The sequence below is a fragment of the Euprymna scolopes genome, chromosome 36, assembly GCF_053919585.1.
Source record: "Euprymna scolopes isolate OS-2025 chromosome 36, ASM5391958v1, whole genome shotgun sequence".
In the NCBI taxonomy this organism is placed as follows: Eukaryota; Metazoa; Mollusca; class Cephalopoda; order Sepiida; family Sepiolidae; genus Euprymna; species Euprymna scolopes.
Genome location: NC_136517.1, coordinates 8,583,835 through 8,600,000, shown reverse-complemented (window position 1 = coordinate 8,600,000; position 16,166 = coordinate 8,583,835).

Below are 16,166 nucleotides of genomic sequence, written 5' to 3'. Positions count from 1 at the left end.
GACTTGAAGACAACCAAGTTGTAGTCCGGAGGGAAGTAGGCATACATATATATATATATTTACATACATATATATATATTTACATGCATATATATATATATTTACATACATATATATATATTTAGATACATATATATATATATATTTACATACATATATATATATATTTACATACATACATATATACATACATATATATATATTTACATACATACATATATACATATATACATACATACATACATACATACACATCATATATATATATATATATATATATATATATATATATATATATATATATATATATTTCTTCAGAATAGTTTGTTTAATAATCAGTTGGTATGGAAACCTGTGATTATAAGGTTTAAAAAATATTACTGGCGGTAATATTCTATATGTTATCCCATCTAAATAAGAATTGCTCGATATGCAAGATAGAGCGAATAAATATTTAAGGTTAAGGAGATTAATTTTCCAAAGTATTCTTTGTTTTGCTTAAAATAATAAAAATCTTTGATATAAAACTCAACCACTTCATTTCAATAAGGGTTTTTTTGAAATTCATTTAATCACAATTTAAAATATATGCATATATATATATATATATATATATATATATATATATATATATATATATATATATATACATATATATATATATATATATATACATATATATATATATATATACATATATATATATATATATATATACATATATAAATATATACATATATAAATATATATATATATACATATATAAATATATATATACATATATATATATACTTATATACATATACATATATACATATGCATATATACACATATATATATACATATATACACACATATATATACATATATACACACATATATATATATATATATATATATATATACATATATATATATATATATATATATATATATACATATATATATATACATATATATATATATATATATATATATATATATATATACATATACATATGCATATATACACATATATATATACATATATACATACATATATACATATATACACACATATATACATATATACACACATCTATATATATACATATATATATATACAGTCTAAAGAAGCTTTGAATAAAAAAAAAGCAAAAATAAAAATAAAAATAAAGAATGCAGATTAGATTCCCGGAAGGAAAAAAATATATTAACTTTAACCTATCGCAGACTAAGCATCTACATAATCCGACTTTAAAATGAGAATTAATTTATATAAGGAAGAAAAAAAAAAAGCCTTTACTAAAATTGTTAAATAAAAATAGACTTCCCCAGGAGGAAATTATACATATACTAGCTGTACCCTGCCACGCGTTGCTGTGGCTCAAATTGGCGCAATGGAAAAAGTTCCAAAATGAGAAAAAGCATGTTTCTTATAGGTTTAAATTTCCATTTTGCATGGGTACACAGTTTTTGTTGTTCCATTTTCTTAGCTGATATAGAGATTTTCTGGTTTGGTGACTCTTGAATATGTAACATAAATTGTCTATGTGAAAAAACAGTCAGTGTGTAACTGTAAGGCCCACAATTGTAAAGATTGTTCACTGTGCTTTGTTGATAGTTATTGCAAATGACAATAAAATTGGAAAGTGCAATTTCCTAAAGTGTAATGATGTATCCGGTGGAATCATAGGAATGCATGGAATGAAGATATATTCATCTGTGAAAGGTCCTGTTAAGATTGTTGTTTCTATGATATTGTTTGTTAATTTTTTTTTTACTGCAAGCTATGTGCCATTGCAAAGCTTCGATTGGTTTATATTTCACAACATGATAATCAGTACACCAAATTTCAGTTGCAATACATGCGGTGGCATCCCTGGCAAATATAACTGTTGGATAATTAACCACTTTATCTGCTTTCACAACAGTGTCGATGGATTTGTATTTGACTACCTCACTTGGAATTTTACATTTAATTATAGCGTTAAGTTCATGGGCATCTTTGTATTGACCTTCAAGAATAGCTCATTCACTCAGTCAAATGGAATTCTTATAATTTGAATATCTGCAAAAACCTTTTAAACTATTCTTTTGATGAAATAAAATTACAGAAATTACAGAAGTTAAAAGTCAAAGAATTTTGCCCTTAACTCTGACCAGCTGGCACTTTTTCGTACCCAATTTCCCACAAGTGATGCAAAAGTTTTTGTGCGGATCGAACAGTCTGCAACTGTACATGCATATTTTGAGTTAAGTTTAATGTCTTCACATGGAACAAAAAAGTAGAGTATTTGAGGCAAGCATTTATTTCATCTGCTGGTGTTGATTGAAGAATAACAGGTAACATTTGTCTGAAATCTCCTGCAAGCAATATTACTGCATTCCCAAATGGTCTGAAATTGCCACGCAAATCTTGCAAGGATCGATCAAGAGCCTCAAGTGATTTTTTGCGTACCATTGTGCATTCATCCTAAACAATAAGTTTGCATTTTTGCAATATTTTTCCCCATATTGGATGTTTTGGAGATGTCGAAGATGAGATTTTTGAAAAATTGAATGTTTTAAAGTAGAATAAATAATTCTTCTACTTGGCAGCAAGGTCGCAGTTATTCCTCATGCAGCAAGGGCTAAGGCTATGTCATTTTGTTACCAAATGGCTGCCAAAATCAATTTAATTAAAAGGTTTTACCAGTTACTTCTGGTGCTGTTCAAGGTAGCAGTAATTTCCAAATAACTTCTATTCTCACAGTCAGTAAATTAGGTGACTAAAATAGGATTTATCTATGTTTTGACAATGCCTTATTCACTGTAATTAATTTAGGAGACTAAAATAGGATGAGGGATTAGAGATGGACAGATAGAGAGGAAGATATATAGATAGAAAAGAGACAGTGAGAGGAAAATAGAGAAAGAGAAGGAGATAGAGAGATAAAGGGATTGATAGATAAACAGAGAGAGGGGGAGAGTTAGAAACAGAGAGGGATGAGACAGAGGAAAGGAGAGAGATAGAGGGAGTTAGAGAGAGAAAGGGGCTTAAAGAGAGATGAAGAGGGTGATATAGAGAGAAATATAGATTGAGAGAGGGAAAGGGAGAGATGCATAGAGAGAGATATTAAGAGAGGAAGAGAGAGGGGGAGAGAAACAGAAGGTGAACTACACTTCACCGTTTGTTTCCTCGTTCAGTAGGGAAGAAATCTTTCGAGACTGAGGTAATTTTAATGTTTTGTTATCCAGAGTACCCCTTTTTTTTTGGGGGGGGGATTTTCCTCGCATTAGAAACCGACCGGGTTATCTGTACTTTCACTTAACAAATTAATAAAAGAAAAACATATTGTAAAATTTGAATTTAACAGGAAAATACTATTTTAAAAAATAGCACGGTAACATAAGTACATAAGTGCCACTTTAGGTACTCCTTGGGCGTTGAGTCCATGGCGACCAGCATAATTATTTAATGGTCGCTCCCTTAGCCCCCCCCCTCCCAGTCAAGGCTAATGCATGCGCACATAACATTTTTTTTATTTACTGACGTTGGCTTAGTAACTAAACGATTTATTGATAATTTCGTAACCCTTAAACGCATGCCGGAAGATTTAAATTGGTTCATTATTGTTGTAATGAAAAAAAAAAAGTTTCATTCAACACAAACCAAAAACACATATTAATGATAAATGATTTATTATTCTATTCATTGAAATTTATTAATTTTTAAATAAAAAAGTAAAAAAAACTTAATAAAAAAATAGTTGCTTATGTGTGCATAAACTTGTTTTTTTTTAGATTAGGTCCACCTTATAATCACCCCCCCCACCCCAACCTCCTCATCTTAAGAACAGCTTCCGGAATAAACATCACTTTTGGAGGGGGGGGGCTATTTGCAAAATTTAACTGATATTTGTTGTCAGCATACCCACCCGAAAATACTATTAAAAAAAAAAAAGGAGGGGTTCAGTGCCCGTGGCAGAGAAGTAGATTTATTTATCAATAAAAGTTGCGGAGAAGTAAATTTATTTATCAATAAAAGTCGTCATTTAAAAAAGGAAATTGTGGCGGTGGACCTAAATGTTTTGTTTTCGCACTATTCAACAATTTGTTCATCCGTGCATGTAAATTAAAAAATATTTGTAAAAGTGAGAAGTTATCAGTAAATGATTTAGTTTTTTTTTAAATTTATTTATTTATTTTTTTTTTTTACATTAGGTCCACCTCCACAAATGTTAAGAACGGCTTTCAGAATAAACACCCCCAACCTCTCCATGTTAACAACGGATTTCGGAATAAACACCATTGGGGGGAGGGGATGTTTAAAAAAAAAAAGTCGATAAAAGTCGTCATTTAAAAAGAAATTTAAAATCAAATGTTTGTAAAAGTGAGAAATTATTAATAAATGTTTAGTAACATTTTTCGGTGCTAATGCAGAGAGTGAGTGACCCGCGCTATTTTTTAAATCGTGTTTTTTTTTTTTAATCAATTGCAAGGTTAAAGTACAGAATAGGTACAAAACACCCTCCCCTCCCCATGTTAAGAATGGCTTTTTAAATAATAACGTTATTATTTCAGCATGGATCACTCTCTGCATGAGTACCCATTTTTCTTTTAATATTCATAAAAAGTAAAACTTTTTTCAAAATAAATAAATAAATAAATGTTTGTAAATGTGACAAATAATCGTTTAGTTACGGCAACGTCAGTAAATAAAATATGTTACGTGCGGGGTGGGGTGGGGGACTAAGGGAGCGACTATTATTTTTTCTGCTGGTCGCCATGGAACTCAACGCCCAAGGAGTACAAAAATGTAATTTTTTTTGTCAAATAAATAAATTTCAAGCAATTTTTGCAATAAATAATAGATAGCAACTTCGTTAATTTTACGACTCGTCCCAGCATATTATAAACACCCTAACTTCCCCATGTTAAGAACGGCTTTCGAGATTTATGGAAGGGCGTTTTTTTTGTTTTGTTTTTTAACAGGGGGGGTTATGGTGTTTATAATACGTTGAGGCATGTCGTAAAAATGAAACAGTTTAGAAAAAGTTAAAACAAACTTTTTTATGTAAACAATGCCGTGAAAATAAACTAAACAATTAAAACGTAATGTTTCATGAGGGAAAAGCCTTAACATAAATAAAATTTAAAAAATTGGTAAGTACATAAATGAATTTAAATTTTTAAAATATGGGATTATTTTTTGTGTGTGTGTGTGTGTGTGTGTGTGTGTGTGTGTGCTAATGCAGAGAGTGATCCACGCTATTTTTTTTTAAATCGTTTTCCACGTTTAATTAAAGTTTTATATGTTTTTATTCAATTGTAAGGTTAAAGTACAGAATAGATACAAAACACCCTCCCTTCCCCATGTTAAGAATGGCTTTTTAAATAATAACATTATTATTTCAGCACGGATCACTCTCTGCATGAATAAGTTTTTTTTTTGTTTTTTTTTTACTTATCGAGTTAACAGAAAATGAAATCTTTCGTCAATTCGTGGCTGTGAAATGAATCGAACCGGAAGTTCAATTTTACAACAGAACAGATTCGCAGTAACGGTTAAAAAATATATTTATTTTATTCAATATTTTAATAATTCACGAGGTAAATTTATTTCAATAACATAAAAACATACCTCGACTCTAAAGATGGGTTGTCTGAAAATTTCAAATAAATTGGTAACGTAGAAATAGGGGTTTATTATTTTAGAACGAACCAACATTTACATTTTTATATATATAGATTGTGCTTGCAACCTTCTGGATCATAAACTCATAGGCATAACATAATCTTTCCCTTTTCTTATTCAAAAATAATAAAGTCTCCCAGACTAATTCCACTCATTCTGATTGGCTGAGCTCTGACCATTCCTATTATTCAGATTAACGGTATTCACATGCTAAATGAACGCTAATGTACCATTCAAATATGGCATCGCAATGATACCTAGTTTTGCTTTCTGACTAAATTGCTAAATTCATTTTCTTACATTTTACGGCATCAACAATATCTACAGCAGTTTGTATTTCCTCTCTCTCTAGTTTACTTTCTCTCCTCTGTATATTTTCTTCCCAACTCCCCCTCTCTCTCTCCATTTTTACATTTTCTTTTAATGCTGAAGAAAAAATAAAAACATTTCATAACAATGCCAAAGAAAAAACAACAAACATTTATTTCCTCTCTTTATATCACTTGCTTACTTTGTACATTTCTTTTATGCTGAAAAAAAAAACAAAAAAAAACAAAACAACTATTTTACAGCGTCAACAGTTTCTTTGCTTGCTTACTTGCTCTCTCGCTTGCTTCGTATATTTCTTTTCATGCTGAAAAAAATCCATACATTTTATGGTGTCAACACTGCCTACAACAGTTTTTATTTCTGCTCTCTCTCTCTCTCTCTCTCTCTCTCTCTCTCTCTCTCTCTCTCTCTCTCTCTCGCTTACTCTTCTCTCACTCCGATTATTATAGGAGATGAGGATAACTGTCCACAAATAAATAAATGCATAAACTATTTTCTTTATTACCGGTATTTTTCTATAATGAAAACAAAAAATACAGTTTCACACACTAATTAGTTGTTTCATGTTTCGACCAAAAATTCTCTGGCCTTCTTCAGGTGGAAACGTGGTGAAACAACAACTATCAAGATGAGGATAACAGTTTGCAAATAAATAAATAGAGAAATAAATAAATACACAAATAAATAAATAGATAGACAAATAAACAAATAGCATACGACAGGATCCCCCAAATATGGATAATAGAATGCTTAAAAATGTATAAAATACCAATTAGGATCATCAATGTTATAGAAAATGCAACAAAAACGTAGAGATTGGAACTGATAGCTGATGGACAATATATAACAGAAATTAAGAGGCATATTCCAGGGAGATTCACTATCACCATTACTGTTCATCATAGCCATGATGCCCCTGAACAATATACTGAGAAAGTGCTAAGCTGGATACAAGTTCTCTAATACAGAGGAAAAAATGAACCACCTGATGTATATGGACAATTTGAAACTTTTTGCAAGGACCGAATATGAACTAGAGACACTAATAAACATTACTAGGATCTTCAATCAAACGGAGATGAGGGCACTAGGGGAACAAGATATCTATAAATACTGGGAGTTCTGGAAGCAGACAACATCAAAGCAACAAAAGAGAGAATTGGATAGGAATACCTCAGGAGAGCAAGAAAACTTCTGGAAACTAAATTATATAGTAGAAATCTAATAAAAGGTATAACTACATGGGCAGTATCACTAGTAAGATACCCTGGACTGTTCATAGGGTGGACTAAAGAACTGAGACAGCTTGATCAGAAGACCAGGAAACTCATAACCAATGCACTACACCCAAAGGACGATGTTGACCGAATCTATGTGAAAAGGAAAGACGGCGGGAGAGGACTGGTATGTATAGAAGGCTGTGTGAATGACACCAAAAATAACTAGAAAAATGCATAATGCAAAGCACTAAAAGGATAATTATGACTGCGAGAGACACTGAAAAAAACAACAAAACAGAAAACAGAGAGACAAAGGATACGACAAGAAAAGAAAAATGTGAAGAGAAACAACTACACGTAAGATTTGTAAGAACCATGAAGAAACGTTACATGGAACCAAGAACATTGAAGATACATATCTATAAGTTCCCTATCCCTCTCCATCCCCATCTGCATCCTCTCCCATTGCCCAATTACCAATCACCGCCCCCCCCCTCCAAAAGAATAATGCCAAATAGTCGAGGAGGGTCAAAGAGAATGGAAAGACCGAGAGAGAGCACTGACTAGACCTTCACTGGGAAAGTGTGGAGAGAACTGGGACCTTGGGGAGGCTTATTGCCACTCAAATTCCAGTGGAGACCAATGGCTGCTGCTAGCGAGAGATCGATGGTGGGCGGCTGTTGCGATAATGCAAATTCATTTGCAAATGTTTTCAAAAGAGCTAGAGAGCACTGGAAAACTGGGGAGACTTGTTGTTACTCAGCTTCCAGAGAACACCACAGGCTGTTCTCAAGGAGAGATCCTTTATTGACCTGTGTGAAAGCTCCTTGTGAGCCAATAATAATCACAAAATCCTATGGGACATGGACATACAAACAGATAAACATATCTGAACCAGAAGACCAGATGTTATAATAGTTAACAAGAAGGTAAAATACTACTAGATCGTCAATTTTGCCGTTCAAGCAGACCACAGAGTGAATACCAAAGAGACAGAGAAGCAGAGTAAATACACGGAACTGGCCAGAGAGCTGAAAGGGATCTGGAAAATGAAGAAAGTCAAAATAATACCACTAATATTAGGAGGACTAGGAACAATACTGAAAAACTTTGAAAAATAAAAAAAAGAATGGGAGATTGGAATCAAAAGGATGGTTGAGAAAATACACCGGCTAACAAGAAAACGGCTGAAATCCTTGAATACGGAGATTAATACGCATGAGCTACAGGTGCTAGCTGGTCATGTAGAAATTGTAATAGAAGTAAAACAAAGAAACATGGAATGAAAAAAACTGAAACTATATAATTGTAAGTTATCCCCCCTCTCCTTCCACCTACCCCCAAAAATGTGTCAACATCAACAGGCATCACACCAAATAGTCGAGGAGGGTCAAGGAGGATGGAAAGACTAAGAAAGCAATAACCAAACCTCCACTGAATGAGTGTGAAGAGGACTGGGATCTTGGGGAGGTTTATTGCAATCCAAATTCCAGTGAAAACTAATGGTCGCTACCAACGGAAAATCCGATGGTAAACAGCTATTGCGATAATGCAAATCAATTTGCAAAGGTTATTGAAAGAGGAGGAGAGTACTGGAAAAAAAAAATCTAGGGAGACTTATCACTCAGACTCCAGGGAACACTGGAAAACAAAAACCGCAAACTCCATTGGGACATGTAGGTATGAACAAGAAATCATCTGCGCAAGACCAGACATCATAAAAATTAACAAGAAGTAAAAAAACTGCCAAATCATAAATTTTGCAATAAATGAAGCTAATACACAAAGGAATATGAAACATAAAGAAAACTAATATAATACCAATTGTAGGAACATTAAGAACTATTGTAAAAAAATTTGAAAGAAGAAAGACTAGGAGAAATTGGAATCAAGGGGAAGAGTGAGACTAAATAATGGACAGCAATGATGAAAGCAGCTGAAATCTTAAGGAAAATCCTCAAATGTGGAAACCAATGCACATCGACTACAAACAAAAAGATGGAAGTAAAACCACATGAAACCAAAAGAACTGAAACTGAAAAAAATCTTATAAACTGTACCCCCCCCCCAAATAATCATGAAAGTGAAGGTGAAAAAAATGTGTGTGTGGGGGGGGGGAGAGCACTAACTAGACCTCCACTAGATGAGTGCAAAAAGTACTGGGACCTTGGGGAGACTTATTGCTATCCAAATTCCAGTGTAGATCAATAGCTGTTGCCAGCAAGAAATCAATGGGAAGCGATTGTTGTGATAATGAAAAGTTATTTGCACAGGTTATTGAAAGAGCTGAAAGACTTGCTTTCACTCAGAGTCCAGGAAACACCTGTTATTATAAGTGAGTACCTGTGTAAGAACTCCTAGTGAGTACAAAAATAAATTTAAAAAAAATGATGAGGCTGATGATGATGATGTTGCTGCTGCTGATGATGATGATGAGGAGGAGGATGATTAGGATGATGTTGAGGATGCTGCTGCTGATGATGATGATGCTGATGATGATGATGATGATGATGATGATGCTGATGATGATGATGCTGATGATGATGATGATGATGCTGATGATGATGATGATGATGATGATGATGATGAGGAGGAGGATGATTAGGATGATGTTGAGGATGCTGCTGATGATGATGATGATGCTGATGATGCCTATTTTACATGTTGGCATGTGTTGAACAGCTTTCAAAAATTGACATTCAAACTAACCTATCTCTGACCGGGTCTTTAGTTCGCCCTCATGCTCTCTAGTCTATTCCTATTACTTCCTCATGTTTTTCTTGGCCTTTCCCTATCTCTGGCCGTGTCTTTATACATCCCTCTTTCTCACCTCCAAAATACCAAGACTTTTAAGGAAAAAAGTATAATTCGATTTTACTTAAAAATTGTTTAAATTTCAACTGAAAAAAAAAGTTACAAAAAAAATAAAAAGAATAATAGTGTACTTTTTTTTTGTTTTTTTGTTTTTTTTTTTAGGCAAAACGTTGTTTGCAAAATTTAATGATTAATTTCTTATGCCGTTTACTCCTTACTTGTACGCTCGTATATTATTTTAAAAAATGTGCCAAATAAACAAGAATTCAAAATAAGTTCTGTGCAAAAAGCAAATAATGAACCGCACCCAACTCGAAAAAAAAAAAAAAATGATCAGATTTCAATGAACTTTTCACCCACAAAATCTTTAGTTGATATTTAAAAGTATATTTGTTAGTTTTAAAAAATATTCGTTTAATATTAAAAAAATATATTTTTTAGTTTAAAAAAAAAACCCATTGTTATTTCATATAAAAAATATATTGGCTAGATTAAAAAAGTATTTCTTGTTAAATATTACAAAATATATTTGTTAGTTTAAAAAATATTTGTTGTTTAATATAAAAAAGTTAAAAAAAAGTATTTTTTGTTAAATTTTAAAAAATATATTTGCAAATTTTAAAAGGTATTCATTGTTTAACTAGAAGTTCAGACCTGTTTTGCTCGGGCCCTATGTAATTTATGTGCACATATATATATATATATATATATATATATATATATATATTAAAAAGTTTGACTCATATCTAGGTAACCTACATCCAATATTTCAAGTGTTTAGACCCAAAATTGGAGGAGTTTGGTAGAGTCTGAAAAAGTCAACTCTGTAAACTTTGACCTCTTGCCAGCTAAATTTTTGCCAAAAAACTCATTAAAAAGCTTGCTGCATGTCTGAATACCCTTTATGTAAAATTTCAAATGTTAAGACTCAAAATTTGTTGAATAGTTTGCTAGAGACTGCGATGGTCAAATCTTTTGAACTTTGCCCCCTTGATAGCTAAATTTTCGGTCAAAAAAGCTTGTCCTATTTCTGAATACACTTTATGTAAAATTTCAAATCTTCAGACCAAAAATTGGCTGAAAGGTCAAATTTTTAAATTTTTTTAACTTTGACACTAATTTTGACCGCTTAACATTTAGTGTTTTGAGCTCAAATCAAGTTAAAAAGTTTGGTCCCACGTACATCTAAAATTTCAAATGTTTAGACACAAAATTAGCGGAGGAGTTTGGTAGAGATTTCAAAGGTCAAATCGTTGAACTTTGACCCCTTGACAGCCAAATTTCTGGCCGAAAAACCGATTAAAAATACCTCTTATGTTAAATCTCGAGTCTGTAGACTGAAAATTGACATAGTTATTTGGTAGGGAAGTGTACACACACAGAGACAGACACACACACACACACACACACACACACACAGACATTTTCATTTTTATAGATATACTAGCATTTCAGCCCGGCGTTGCCCAAGTGTTTGGATGTGTATGTTGAGCAAAAAAAAAAAAAAGTGGTAGTAGGAAGGCAGGCTCGAAGCCGTACGACGAAGGAGGAAAAGAATGGGAGAAAAAACCTGATGTCTTTGCTGTTACGACCACTGCTAAACCGGAAGTGACGTAGGTTTAAATTAAGGCTAGGGAATCAAAAGGAGAGGATGACTAAAAAATATCGGCGAAAAAAGCGACCCCCCCCCCTGTAGAAAAGTGCGCAGTTGCAGTTGAAGGTGAAGATATTAATGTTTTTAGTCAATTTTTCGGTATTTGTTGTCTGAAAGGTCGAACTTCAAAACGACACTGATCTTGGTAAAATCCGTCACCTCTGTCGAAAGTTTTAGGCAGACATACATACATACGTACATTTATATATTGGTAACTAAATATTTTCGACCCAAACCGATTAAAAAGCTTGCCCTATCTCTGAATACCTGTTATGTAAAATTTCAAATGTTTAGACCAGAAATTGTCTGAGTAATTTGGTAGAGACCGCAGAGGTCAAATTTTTTAAACTTTCACGCCAATTATGACCCGTGAACATTTATTGTTTTGGGCTCAAATTAAGTTATTAAGTTAGATCCATGTCCAAGGAACCTTTATCTAAAATTTCAAGTATTTAGACCCAAAATTGTTGGAGGAATTTGGTAGAGTTCTCAAATGTCAAATCGTTGAACTTGGACCCCTTAACAGCGAAATTTCTGGCCGAAAACCGATCACAAAGATTTTCCCAAATCTCAGTACCCTGTATATCAAATTTCGAGTCTGTAGACTAAAAATTGACAGAGTTATTATGTAGGGAAATATACAGACACTTTCACTTTTATAGATATATAAATATTTAAAAATATATGTGTTAGTTTCAAAACATTATTGCTGTTTAATATAAAAATATTTTCTTTGTTTCATAAAATATTTGTTAGTTAAAAATTATTTGTTATTTAATATAAAAAAAATCCGTTAGTTTTAAAAAATATTTGTTGTTTAATCTAAAAAATATTTGTTAGCTTAAAAGATATTTGATGCTTAATATTAAAAAATATACTTGTTAGTTTAAAAAAATATTTATTAAATATTAAAAAATACTTGTTTAATATTAAAAAATATATTTGTTAGTTTTAAAAATATTGGTTGATTAATATAAAAAAATGTTAGTTTCAAAACATATTTGTTGTTTAATATAAAAAATATATTTGTTAGTTTAAAAAATATTTATTTAATATAAAAAAATATATTTGCTAGTTTCCAAGTATATATGTTCAATATAAAAATATATTTGTCAGTTTAAAAAAAATATTTGTTGTTAAATCTTAAAAAATATTTTTTATGTTTCAAAAAATATTTTTAGTTTTAAAAATTTGTTGTTTAATATTAAAAAGTAATATTTGTTAGTTTAAAAAATATTTATTATTTGTTATTAAAAAAATGTTTGTTACTTTCAAAAAATATTTGTTGTTAAATATTAAAATATTCATCCTAACTGTTGCAGGTCAGTGAAGGAGAAATCCTTCTAAACTGAGGCAAGTTTTATGCATAATAAAATCAGAAATATAAACAACAAGTATATAAACAAGAAAGATTGAAAAATACATAATTTCTGAAAACGTTTTCATAAAACTATTTAAACCAAACTTTTTAATGACAGACACAAATATAAAATAACTGACTTGTCTGCCCTCTATTGCGCAACTGCTGCAGCTCAAAAGATCTTGCAGTATACGAGAACGATGCAAAGAACTGCATTTAGATGTTGTATAATTACACGGTTCAAAGAGATGCAAATATGAATAACCTTCTACTTGACTCTGATCCTAATCCCCAACTTCCCATGAACCATTATTCACCATCTTAGCTTAGACCAAGGTTTCCCAAAGTGGGTTCCACAGAGCCCTGGGGCTACGTGAGTGAGGCTGAGGGGCGCTGAAATCCCTTTCTTAAAGAGGACTAAATGCTTTATATGGAAACATTAAATGGCTACAGACATTTAATTATTGATCTTTAAAGTTTATTAAACTATTTTTATTACGTTTAATTTTAAAGTTTATTAAACTAGTTTATTAAACAATTTTTACGTTTAATTTTAAAGTTTATTTAAACTATTTTATAAAGTTTATTAAACTATTTTTATTACGTTTAATTATAAAGTTTATTAAACTAGTTTATTAAACAAGTTTTACGTTTAATTTTAAAGTTTATTTAAACTATTTTATAAAGTTTATTAAACTATATATATATATAAACGTGCTTATATTATGTATGCTTATTGCTTACATATCTGTTTATCGCGGTTCGTATGGTTTGGGGGAGGGTATCCCAAAAAGGGCTCCAGAAGCCATTTCTTAAAGAGGATCAAATGCTTTATACAGAAACATTAAATTTACGGATTAGAGCTGGGTTTCCTGAGTGAGAGAGCCAAATGCTTTATACGGAAACATTAAATGGCTGCAGACATTTAATTATTGATCTTTTCTACTGGAAAGAGATATGATACATAACTACACATGTAAAGAGTTTCAAGATGGTTCATGAAACGAGAAACTAAATAACAAAAAATAATGCAACAATTTTTAATTAATCAAAAACAAATAATGGTTGTAAACATTATCATTAGTTAGTGTTGAAATTTGAAATCAATGTTTTTCATATTTATTTCAGAAATTATATTGTAGTGCTCCGTAAAAAACTTTTGTCCTGCTCAGGGTTCCATGGTGTCCTGAAATTTGGGAACTCTTGGTTTAGACTAATAAACAATTCCTTAGTAAATAATCAAGTAGAAATTTTGGAAGTAATTTATTTGGGAAAAGAATGATCAATGTTTTATTTTTTATTTTAATGAGTCATCACTAGGGCTGTGACAACAGCATATTCTTATCATTGTTTTGACTCTTGAGTGTATATCCGTTAATATCTTATATGTTTTTATATAGACAGATGTGGTTCTCGGTTGATTAAGTATGTCTTACTATGTCGGATATATACTCAAGAGTCAAAAGAATGAAAAGAATATGCTGTTGTCACAGACCTAGTTATCACTTATCAACAAAGCAAAAAGATTGATAAATTGTCAGTTGAATGATGATGAATATTATGAGAGGATTGAAAATAACGAATGGTATGAATAAAGTTTGCTTAGTTATAGGGACAATTTATTACAGGTATTTGTTAACATTGGATTTGAAGATGATCATGATGTAGTCTGCAGAGAAGAAGTCCTGTGGTAATGCGTTCAATAGATGTGAAGTCCTTGGAAAAATCTCTGTTCATGGAAATTCTACCATGCTAAGCACATGAAGGAAGAAAATAAATTATTTTTAGCGGTGGCAACCATACGAGTTCTTGTGAATTATCTTATTGTTAGTAATCAGATATTGGAATGGAATTGAGTGCCTTCTATGGAAATAATGGAAGAGTAGAGAAAGACTAGTAATGTCACTTCTGTTAGGAAAAAGTTCTAGGGAAGAGAAAGAATTTTCACTCGAAAACAGAATGTCTTAATGAAAATTATGCTTGAAACAAAACATCTTGTAACATAAAGAAATGTAAAATAAAGAAATGTAAAATAAAGGAATGTAACATAAAGAAATGTAACATAAAGAAATGTAACAAAGGAATGTAACATAAAGAAATGTAACAAAGAAATGTAAAACAAAGGAATGTAACATAAAGAAATGTAACAAAGGAATGTAAAATAAAGAAATGTAACATAAACAAATGTGATATAAACAAATGTAACATAAACAAATGTAACATAAACAAATGTAACAAAGAAATGTAACATAAAGAAATGTAACATAAAGGAATGTAACATAAAGAAATGTAACAAAGAAATGTAACAAAGAAATGTAAAATAAAGGAATGTAACATAAAGAAATGTAAAATGTAAAATAAAAGAATGTAACATAAAGAAATGTAACATAAAGGCATGTAACAAATAAATGTAACATAAAGGAATGCAACAAAGAAATGTAACATAAAGGAATGTAACAAAGAAATGTAACATAAAGGAATGTAACAAAGAAATGTAACATAAAGGAATGTATCAAAGAAATGTAACATAAAGGAATGTAACAAAGAAATGTAAAATAAAGGAATGTAACAAAGAAATGTAACATAAAGGAATGTAACAAAGAAATGTAACATAAAGGAATGTAACATAAAGGAATGTAACAAAGAAATGTAACATAAAGGAATGTAACAAAGAAATGTAACATAAAGAAATGTAACATAAAGGAATGTAACAAAGAAATGTAAAATAAAGGAATGTAACATAAAGAAATGTAACAAAGAAATGTAACATAAAGGAATGTAACATAAAGGAATTTAACATAAAGAAATGTAACAAAGAAATGTAAAATAAAGAAATGTAACATAAAGGAATGTAACATAAAGAAATGTAACAAAGAAATGTAACAAAGAAATGTAAAATAAAGGAATGTAACATAAAGAAATGTAAAATGTAACATAAAAGAATGTAACATAAAGAAATGTAACATAAAGGAATGTAACAAAGAAATGTAACATAAAGGAATGCAACAAAGAAATGTAACATAAAGGAATGTAACAAAGAAATGTAACATAAAGGAATGTAACAAAGAAATGTAACATAAAGGAATGTAACAAAGGAATGTAACATAAAGGAATGCAACAAAGAAATGT